The sequence below is a fragment of the Esox lucius genome, chromosome 25, assembly GCF_011004845.1.
Source record: "Esox lucius isolate fEsoLuc1 chromosome 25, fEsoLuc1.pri, whole genome shotgun sequence".
Taxonomy (NCBI): Eukaryota; Metazoa; Chordata; class Actinopteri; order Esociformes; family Esocidae; genus Esox; species Esox lucius.
In genome coordinates, this window is record NC_047593.1 from 16,832,817 (window position 1) to 16,844,357 (window position 11,541).

An 11,541-nucleotide genomic window follows, 5' to 3' on the forward strand; every position below is an offset into this window, starting at 1 on the left:
TAATTTTTATGGACAGAATTTCTAGGCGTGTGTGAAGCGGTGGGGAAGAAAATCAGTGCCTCCAAATCCGAGGCCATGGTCCTCAGTCGGAAAAGGGTGGCTTGTCCACTTCAGGTTGGTGGAGAGTGCCTGCCTCAAGTGGAGGAGTTTAAGTATCTCGGGGTCTTGTTCACGAGTGAGGGATGGATGGAACGAGAGATTGACAGACGGATGGGTGCAGCTTCTGCAGTAATGCAGTCGATGTATCGGTCTGTCGTGGTGAAGAAATCTACGTTCCTACTCTCACCTATGGTCATGAACTTTGGGTCATGACCGAAAGGACAAGATCCCGGATACAGGCGGCCGCCTGAGCTTTCTCCGCAGGGTGGCTGGGCGATCCCTTAGAGAAGCTTGGTCACCCGGGAGGAGCTCAGAGTAGAGCCGCTGCTCCTCCACATCGAGAGGGGTCAGCTGAGGTGGCTTGGGCATCTGTTTTGGATGCCTCCGGAACGCCTTCCTGGGAAAGTGTTCCGGTCCCGTCCCACCGGGAGGAGACCCCGGGGAAGACCTAGGACACGCTGGAGGGACTATGTCTCCCGGCTGGCCTGGGAACGCCTCGGTGTCCCCCCGGAAGAGCTAGAGGAAGTGTCTGGTGAGAGGGAAGTCTGGGCATCCCTGCTTAGACTGCTGCCCCCGCAACCCGGCCCCGGATAAGCGGAAGATGATGGATGGATGGGTTTCAGAAGATGTAATATAACATTTAATAACTTGTTTGTGCACCATGAAAAAAACATGCAAATAACCAAAGTCAAATTCCAGTTATTTAACCTGTTCATACAGATGCGGAGACCGATCAACTACAATCTTCCCCCTCTGTGGTCACATGGAACTGGTAACATTTACCAGGCTGGAGTTCATCTACTGTAACACTACAACCATCTACCCTCAGGCTGAGCGGTTCTTCATCACATCCCCAGGTTACTATGAACTTGTGCGGTCCGTTCAGTCCTTCAGGAGGCCCCCAGATCAGAGAGACAGAGCCAGACATCACCGAATGGAACTGAATCTCACCAGGAGGAGCTTAAAGAACAAATTGAAGAGAAATTTGTGATATATACTTCCATTGTAATTTTTATTAGACAAGCATAGAGGAATAACAAGTTATCAGCCAAAGAAATATATCATTATTGTGACCAGAAAGTGTTATGTAAATTGACAACAGGGTATTACATTTTACTTTGGTAACACCTACTGTCAAGTAAGTACGGTCTCCAACATCGCTCTGGATACAAGTGCTGGGACAGTAAAATAAATAATTATTAATTTCAATACTAAAAAAGACTTGTCTTGTCGTTTCATTTAATAATATTTAAGTGTTTAGGACCCCGGCTAATTTCCAAGCTACACAAACCTAGCTAGAATTGATATTGGTGAAAGTTACATTTACTTTCAGCATCAATCTGGACTGCAGAATGTATTCCAGTGAATTTCAAGGGTAGAGTCATATATTTACATTGATAAACAATTAGTTTCTTTATTGCCTGACACAGAGGAAATGTAGATGCAGCCAAACCAAGTTAAATTGTAAAGGCAAGAGACAAGGTGGACAGACTGAAAAATCATGACAGAAGAATCAGATAGAGGAGCAGAAATGGCCATAGGAAGGACATGTTTAGACATAGCATTTGTATATATTCAACAGTTCAATTTTCCTTTAAGCTATTCATGAAAATAATGTATTATAATGTACCAGTGGGTGTATTAAGGAGGGAAATCCAGGTAAACCACAGTATCCCAGTTCCCCATTAATCCTTTCTCCAGATCCTTATAGTAACAACGCTTGCATGACCATAAGCATCTCATTTCAATAAGTAGGCTATTTTGGGGGGAGGTATCCACCCAACAGAAAATAGCATAAAAACTAGCTACCTGTCTTCCGGCTTGTTTGTCATTGTAGTTTGTATCATGTCCTCTGTGCTTTGTGGCTGAACAGAGACTACAGATAAACATCTGGTCTGTCCTGCAGAACACCTCCAGAGGTCTGTGATGCTCCTGACATACTGTCTGTTCTTGCCTAATTGTGAATTGGAGAGAAAATGAAATTAATTTGTCAGAATAAACTTGAATTTGAATAAGTATAACACCTACAATCAACAATGTTCATAGATGCCCAATTGGTGCAGTAACTGTGTAATGAATTATAATCATCACAGAAATAACATAATCATCAACCTTATAGTACTTCTGTATATAAACAGCAATAATGTGTGTGAATTATTTTGGATAACTGGCTTACTCTTGTGTCTGCGTGTCTGAATTCTTGTGTCTATGTGTATACATGTAGGTAAGACATAGCATAATCTCACCCATCCTTTTTAAATTAATAATGGTGTCCATGGAATTGTTACTCCTCCATGATTCAACACCAGAAACAATGGATTCTGCTCTGTCCAGATAGACACTGCAAATAAGACATTTAGGAATATTTCATGAACAAACAAATCAAATGTTGCAGTGTTCTTTTTGTATTAGTCTGCGCAGTACAGCAATACCTTGCAAAATAAGAATCTGATTATGAAATCTATGCATTTGGATTAATTTATTTCCAATTTTGTAGAATGCTCTTTGGTCAGAATTTTCTTTCAGATTGACAGCCTGACCAATCATCCTTCAACATGTTAAGAAAATGTCTTTAATATGTGGTGTAGATGTAGTGATTGTATGAGTTAGTGAACTGTTGTAAGCTGTTGTAACCAATGTAGATGTATTGATTGTATAAGTTAGTGAACTGTTATAAGCTGTTGTAACCAATGAAACAAAATATTTAATGTTTGTAATATGAACTGAAACTGAAGGAGCAAGTAGGAGAATAGGAAACCCTGTTTAAGCAGTTGCCGGGGAGAGAAAGATTTAGTATGTCTGTTTTTTGAGAAACAGGTCACAGGTTAGAGACACACATAGTCGGACAGACAACACAGAAACCAGAAGGGGGGCAAGGGGATACTTGCAGTTATCCTATAAGGAATAAAACTGGAATTGGGAAATGGCACACACTTGTAAGTTAACGCCTCTATCTTTTTGGGCGTAGTAGAAGTATAAAAATTATGTTTTGACTGTTGATCCTTAGACATTGTGCGGCGACACGTGTCTCCAGAAGCTTCTGTAATAAATTGACATATGATACGGTAATTGACCTGACTCCTGGTGTTTTATTCTCCTTTCCAACAAACCAACTCGGGGAAGTGTTAGACTTCAACAGTGGAAACTGGGAGACTCCACGCCACAAGGGCTGAATTTACACAAGCAGCCACAAGCATTTTTTGTACTTTACAATAGTTGATTTTGTGTTTCAGTGTTTTAAAATAAAAATTTGTAAACCAGCAAAATGAGTAAATTGGTCAAGGGTTGAATATTTTTGAAAGGCACTATCTGATATTTCTATAGCACTACATCATATATATCATGCTACAAGCAACAACAGAAAAAACATTAGAAGCAGAAAAACAAAACTATCAACAAATTGTCCACAAACTTAGGTTGAAACAACTGCTTGCTAAGGTTAAGGTTAGGTTTAGAATAAGGTTAAGTGAATGTTAAAGGTTAGGGATAGAGTAAAGGTTGGGGTTAGGATATAGATAAGTTAGTTGATAGTTGAAATGTTACAGATAGTCAGCACATTGTCTGTAGTGCATCTACAGGCACACTTTTGGGTTATCTCAAAATAAAGTGCTACCTTCATTAGTATTATTAGAATTAGTACTATAATATAATTGTTGTATTACTATTATATAGGTGTAATGTAATGCTGCTACTCCTACTAGGACCTGCATAGATTTCTTTAGGGGTGCCAATCATATTTAATTTTTAATACAATAATTATTTTCTGGATGATGATTTATTTTGATTCTTAAAATTTCAAGTAAATACTAATAATAAAGCACTAAAAACAACAAATAAGAAGCAAATGCATGAGAAAGAATTACAAATAAACGCAACTTGCTTATCAAAATGAGTGCCACCATTTTAAGGCTGGAGAAATGTTAAGGCTAAAATTGAAACAAAGCAGATTTACCACCCGTTAAAATTACAGGTCTATAATGTATTACTTATAATGCCAGTATTTAATAAACAGTCATCCTGAACTACATCATATGTATTGCAGACAGAATAGGACACAAAAATACTCAAACATGCACACACCTCCTATCTGTCTCCATGGTTTCATCAAGCGCCTGGTGTGGTGATTCATCCTGATGTCTTTCTTCAGGGGAGAACTCATTTTAACTCCCAGAGGACTCCTCAAGATCCTGATGATGACAGATCTACTCCCATGTCACTCGGTAAATTAGAAGAGTAAATACCATATTAAATAGTGAGAATCTGATGGGGTATGTAATGGCTTGTTTTGATGATTACAAAACCCTTTTGCAATTATGTTATCAAGGCAGACAACTGTTGAGCTGATTAAAGAAGCAATAAAACTGGCCTTCTTTAGACTTGTTCAGTGTCTGCAGCATCAGCAATTGGGTTCAATTACAGGCTCAAAATGTCCAGATACAAATAACATTATTCTGAATCTCGTCATTTGTTATTCTAGTTTTCTGAAATGAAGGCTATTCTATGCAAGAAATTGCCAAGACACTGAAGATCTTGTACAATGTTGTGTACTACTCCTTTCACAGACCAGTCCTGATTGAGTGAGTGGGTGTCCCGGTCTGACTTGGTTCTCTAAGCCTGTCCAAGCCCATGTGGGGAGTTGTAAAGTAAGACATCCCCTTATGAATTTGTATCAATAAAGATGATTGGTGTGTCCAAGCTCTGGTTACCAACGGTGATGGCAACATTCATGATACTTTTCTCTGCTTTATCCAGTAACTGCTCCACGTGCAGGTGGTATTATATTTATTCCAGAAATACGATAAGACCCCCAAACCCTTTGTATTTACAGTACAATTATCATATTTACATACATTAATTATAATTAAAGCTTTAAATCTGTTTTTTCTCTACACCAGGACAAAATGTGTATAACTGCAAGTCAAGGTTTATTTCAGTAATTCCCTTCAAGAAGTGAAACTTGTATAATGTATAAATTCATACCACACAGACTGATATATTTCCAGTGTTTCTTTCTTTTAATTTTGATGATTATAACTGACAACTAATGATAACCCCAAATTCAGTATCTCAGAAAATTTGAATATTGTGAAAAGGTTCAATATTGAAGACACCTGGTGCCACACTCTAATCAGCTAATTAACTCAAAACACCTGCAAAGGCCTTTAAATGGTCTCTCTGTGTAGCCCACAGAACTAGACTATCATGGGGAAGACTACTGACTTGACAGCTGTCCAAAAGACGACCATAGACACCTTGCACAAGGAGGGCAAGAAGGTCATTGCTAAAGAGGCTGGCTGTTCACAGAGCTGTGTCCAAGCACATTAATAGAGAGGCGAAGGGAAGGAAAAGATGTGGTGGAAAAAAGTGTACAAGCAATAGGGATAACCGCACCCTGGAAAGGATTGTGAAACAAAACCCATTCAAAAATGTGGGGGAGATTCACAAAGAGTGGACTGCAGCTGGAGTCAGTGCTTCAAGAACCACCACGCACAGACATATGCAAGAAATGGGTTTCAGCTGTCGCATTCCTTGTGTCAAGCCACTCTTGAACAAGACACAGCGTCAGAAGCGTCTCGCCTGGGCTAAAAACAAAAAGGACTGGACTGCTGCTGAGTTATGTTTTCTGATGAAAGTACATTTTGCATTTCCTTCGGAAATCAAGGTCCCAGAGTCTGGAGGAAGAGAGGAGGGGCACATAATCCCCATTGCTTGAAGTCCAGTGCAAAGTTTCCACAGTCAGTGATGGTTTGGGGTGCCATGTCATCTGCTGGTGTTGGTCCACTGTGTTTTCTGAGGTCCAAGGTCAACGCAGCCATCTACCAGGAAGTTTTAGAGCACTTCATGCTTCCTGCTGCTGACTAACTTTATGGAGATGCAGATTCCATTTTCCAACAGGACTTGGCGCCTGCACACAGTGCCAAAGCTACCAGTACCTGGTTTAAGGACCATGCTATCCCTGTTCTTAATTGGCCAGTGTAAAGCCTTTAGTTTCATTGAATGTATGTTTTTTAGGTTGACACAAAAGGGATTTGGTAACACCAGCAACATTTCCCAGAAAGCTTCGCTCCAAGAAGTTTGTTTAAATATCATCTGTTCTCCATGCACACTGATTATTTTGTTTTATTATAAGTAATTAATAATCTTAATTTTCCTAACCAAATCCAACCGTTAAGTGGGTATCACTCACCTATACATATAAAGACATCCTGGGATATACAATTGTTCTCAAAAGTTTGCATACCCTTGGAGAATTGGTAATATATGTACCATGTGTAAAGAAAACATGAGTGAGCAGGCAGAACACGTCTTTTATAAAATAAACATGGCAACAAAGAAAAAAAAATAACTGACCCCTGTTCAAAAGTCTGCATACCCTTAGTTCTTAATACTGTGTATTGCACCCATTAGCATCAATGACAGGGTGCAGTCTTTTGTAATAGTTGTCTGTGAGGCCCCAAACTTTTGCAGGTGGTATAGCTGCCCATTCGTTTTGGTAAAACACCTCCAGGTCATGCAAAGTCTTTGGTCGTCTTGTATGAACTGCACGTTTGAGATCTTCCCACAGTGGCTCGATGATATTAAGGTCAGGAGACGATGCCACTCCAGACCTTCACCTTTTTCTGCTGTAACCACTGGACGGTCAACTCAGCCTTGTGCTTAGGGTCATTGTCGTGCTGGAAAGTCCAAGAGTGTCCCATGCGCAGCGTTCGTGCAGAAGAATGCAAATTGTCTGTCAGTATTTTCTAATAACATGATGCATTTATCTTACCATCAATTTACACAAGATTCTGCCTTTAAAGTTCACACACCCCAAAAACATCAGTGAGCCACCACCATGCTTCACAGTGGGGATGGTATTCTGTTCACTATAGGTCTTGGTGTCCTCTCTCCAAACATAGCGCTTATGGTTGTGACCATAAAGCTCTGTTTTGGTCTCGTCACGACAAATTACAGTGTTCCTGAAGCTGTAAGTTGTGTCAAGGTGTTGTCGGGCATATTGTAACAGTGCTTTTTTGTGGCATTGGCGCAGTAAAGGCTTCTTTCTGCCAACTTGACCCAGCAGCTCATATGAATTTAAGTATTGTCGTATTGTTCTCTTTGAAACAACCACACCGACTTTTTCCAGAGCAGCCTGTATTTCTCCTGAGGTTACCTGTGGGTTTTTCTTTGTATCCCGAACAATTTTTATGGCAGTTTTGGCTGAAACCTTTCTTGGTCTACCTGACCTTGGCTTGGTTTCAAGAGATTCCAGAATTTTACACTTCTTAATAATTGTCATTTGCAAGGCTTTGGATATCTTTTTATATCCTTTTTCATCTTTAAAAGTTATCATTATGATTTAAAAAGGAGCCAAACAACTATGTCATAGTAAGTGGCTTCATATGATCCTTATCCTTAAGTAAAGATCTGGTTTTTTTCTTTGCAAGATCAGTCATATTTTCAAAAGCAATGCCATAATTTCACAATTTCTGCCAGGGTATGCAAACTTATGAAGCACAACTGTAAAGGTATAAAAAGTGAGAGAAGGTGAACTGGTCATATTTTTTGAAGGCACTGGATATAAAATAATATATATCAGAGCTACACTGTTTTTCCTAAACCGTGATTAAAACATTAAAATATTTTTCACAAAGAGATTTTATAGGTTACATTATGTATTCTTCATGCATAAACTACAGCTTATAAGTTACTGGTTTTGTATCTTTGTATTTTATATTTTCTACTCTCTCGTTCCACTATACCATTGCTCTCCAGTCTATCCATCTCTTCTCCCTCTACTCCTCTATATTCTCCTCTTCCTACATCTTCAGCTCTTCTTTCTCTTTCTCCTACATCTTCAGCTCTTCTTTCTCTTTCTCCTACATCTTCAGCTCTTCTTGCTCCTTCTTCTACATCCTCGGCTCTTCTTGCTCTTTCTCCATCTCCTCTTCTTTTCCCTCTACCCTGTCCACCACCTCTCACTCTGACACCTCTTCCTTTTCCACTGCTCATTCTTCTTCTTTTTGTCCTCTTTTCTCCTCTTCGTTGTTTTTCTCTTCCCCTTTTGTAGTTGTTGTAATTAAGACAGCTGTGTGAACAATTAGGAAATTGGGTTTTTCTGTGTTCAGTGGATTACTGACTCATCAGATATCAATTTGGGGTTAATTGAGGACATAATGTGTGCAACTGACTATTTTACAATTCACAGAGTTTTGTTTGTTGTGTTTTGAAAATGGTACAAAAATGCTTGTGATCTTTGTGAAAACCAATGAAAAAGCTGCAAATGTTTTTCCTGATATATTAAAGATTTGGTTGGCTGTATGAACTGCTGTGATAACAGTAGGGAATTTTGTGCACAGTGTTTTGAGAAGATTATGCTTTTGATTTGTAATTTGTATGAAATGAAGGAGAATTTACTATCTGTTTAGGACAATTACAAAGTGTACAGATCACTGTGTTAAAAGTTTTGAGAGCAGTTACCTGAGTTTGGAGAAATGTTCCAAATCGATTGAGAAACGGAACTAAACTGTACTTTTGTACATTACAGGAAAGTGGACCCAAAATCCTGTAGGTTAAATCCTGCAGGATCACCTACAGGATGTAGACGTCACGTTCCTCTAGGACAATTTGTTACAATTCCTGTAGGACATCCTGCAGGGTTCCTGTGGGACTTTTTTGTAAGGGTTATCTAGATCTATGAAGTGCTTCTTTCATCTGTTTTTATTCTTTTATTTCATAAGCACACAAAACGTGTTGTAAATGTGTCAGTGACTCTGTAGAGAAACTTAGGCTATTTAATCTTTTGGTAAGTTAGGTTTTTTGGACCCAATTTGCTAACCATTTGTAAGCAGTAAATGCCCAGGGTTAACAAACTCTTGTGTGAACACAGGCTAAGCTAACCTGGCGCTAGTCTTAGCCTGGGGCTAAGATAGCCCAGGGCTTAGATTAGAACAATGCAGTGTGAAAAGGCCTTAGGAGACATTCCCTCTTCATGGCCAGGGCTCTGCTTACGTGGTCCAGGAAAAACATACCATGTTTGAAAGTATAGACATGTAACCAACTTGTTCAGTTGAATCTATTTAAGTACTAAATTCAACACTACTGTTGTTTGCTCCTTGGGGTTTAAGGCTGGGTGTCTCTGTAAAAGCACTTTGTGACAACTGCTGTTGTAAAAAGGGATTTATAAATACATTTGATTGATTGATTGATTTCAATAGGCCTATGTTACCTCCAACCATAAACTAAATCAATTCATTATTTTGATGATTATAAAATGTTATCTTACCTTTTCTTTGTTAGATTTGGAGGTGCCTTATGTGAAGCTCCAGAACGAGAGCAATGTGTAAAATGTACTTTGTTTCCCACGTCAGAAGTAACATACTCCACCTTGAAAAACAGGTCTAAAGTTCAAAGTTTTATTAATCAAATGCACCCTCTCTAATCTCTGACAATGCAGGACAGAGATCTACAGCCAGATGAGATTGAAGGTACAGAAAAACATATTACCTAGAGGCAGTAACAACATCATCTGTTTTCACGTGACTTTAGAGTCAAACACTGCAGTTTAATACCTGCATTATTTCTTGCTGTAATATCTTTTGTACTTTCCTTCAACTAAAAACACTGATGTTTTGTCAGCAGTCAAAGTTATCTAAGAATCTAAGAATGTAGTGAACACTGTGCCTTTCTCTCTACTTTCTGCCCATCAATCCCATAATCCCTCTCTTCTGCCCCTTGCCACCCCTATTTCCCCCTCCCCCCACTTTCAGTTCATCACCTCTTCTCACCCCGTCAACTGCACCCCTCCCCCCGAGCAGAGCTGAAGGAGGTTTTTAAGGAGTTTGAGGACCATGGGATACATGCCCACTGAGATGGGCCTCATCGAACTCAGCCAGAACATCTGACACACACACACACATACCTGCTCATACACATGAATAACCGCATGTATGTTCACACACACCGAGACAAAATCTGTGTATTGTATATTGACTCGCTCAGTACAATCCAAGTGGCTGTTTCTGTCATGTCTCCATTTCCCCTCAAGGTGGCAGCAGAGTGGACTTTGAGGACTTTGTGGAGCTGATGGGTCCCAAGATGTTGGCGGAGACAGCAGACATGATAGGAGTGAAGGAGAACTCAGAGATGCTTTCAAAGAGGTACGGATGGACTTGCATTATTCATTACTTGGTTTGTTTAAAAAAGGCCTGAGCTGCAGGTCAACAGAGTTTAGATTTTGTTTTTGTGTTACTATCATCAGTAGCATTAAGATCTGCAATTAGAGGTGATTTGGATTGTGAAAATGACACATCCTTTCTGTCTCCCTGGCCTTTACTCTAATTGTTCTCTCTAGATCCCCTTTCTCTCCTTAAATTCCTCAATCTCCTTTACTTCCTTCTGTTCAACTCTCTACATCCCATTTTTGCTCCATCTCTACTTTTAACATCCATCACCCCTCTATATAATCATACACTTCTTCCTTGACACCATATCATACCCCCATCTCTCTCCCCTTCCCTTTTTGTTCTACTCTCCTACTCTATATTCCAACCTCTGACACAAGGGTGTATTTAGAGGGTCCTATGACAGTCACTTACACACTTCGTAGCAGGTGGTATGGACAGGGTGTTTGACACCTACCTTACCTAGTGTCCTTTGTACAGAGATAGTTAGTACTCTCATACATTGTGTCAAGCTTAATTCAGTTACTTTTCATGCCCAATATCTATCAGCTCCCCCCACCCTGTGTCAGTTTGACTCCAACGGGGACGGTCAGATCAGCCTGGCCGAACTGAAGGAGGCCATGAAGAAGCTGATGGGGGAGCAGCTCAACAACCCAGAGATTGACGAGATCCTCCAAGATGTGGACCTCAACGGGGACGGCCTGGTCGACTTTGAGGGTGAGGAGGAGGTGCAGTTGGGGAGAGTGAAGAAAAACAATTGGGGACACACAGGAAGCGATTAAGGAAGTGTAGAAAATGGGGGAAATATAACTATGAAAGTGGCCCGCTGCTAGAAACAAATCTATTAACTGACAATGTTTTCACTGTACTGAGATAACTAATTTCTTTCTGCAGAGTTTGTCCGGATGATGTCTCGTTGAGTCTCCTGGGGAGAAGACCCTGATCACATGACCTGGAGAGTTAACAAAAACAGCAGCTAAGATGTTATGGATCAGTCCTCAATATGGACTTTTAGAATGAATTACAGTATTGTTGATATACACATATTTCATGTTATTCTTAGGGTGTATGCTTGTATTTCTCTGGAAATAATCCCTTATAATGGATATTTTTGTTTTCTGTTGTATGACTTTAACAATAGCTTTATTTGTAAGATGCTTTACATTTATGATATTCAAAATGTTATACTGCTGTATGTTGTTAATGGCAAATATTCATTTCAACTTAAGTCAATGTAAAGTAATTTTGTAATTACTGATTAACAGCAGGGTAAAGTTTG

General features: G+C 39.7%; 1 long non-coding RNA gene and 1 pseudogene across 2 annotated transcripts; one reads left to right on the forward strand and one right to left on the reverse strand.

Annotated features, from left to right (window-relative positions):
* Positions 1-709: 709 nt before the first annotated feature.
* Positions 710-9,759, reverse strand: LOC117594116. Of its 2 annotated transcripts, XR_004575493.1 has the most exons (6): positions 9,365-9,759; positions 4,180-4,301; positions 2,346-2,440; positions 1,909-2,053; positions 1,232-1,274; positions 710-1,059 (listed from the first exon to the last, which is right to left on the reverse strand). It is a non-coding gene; the product is annotated as an uncharacterized LOC117594116 (long non-coding RNA). The 2 variants fall into 2 exon arrangements; XR_004575492.1 differs by lacking the exon at positions 9,365-9,759 and having other exon boundaries at positions 4,180-5,087.
* Positions 9,760-10,074: 315 nt separating this feature from the next.
* Positions 10,075-11,251, forward strand: LOC117594095 (annotated as a pseudogene).
* The last annotated feature ends 290 nt before the right edge of the window (positions 11,252-11,541 follow it).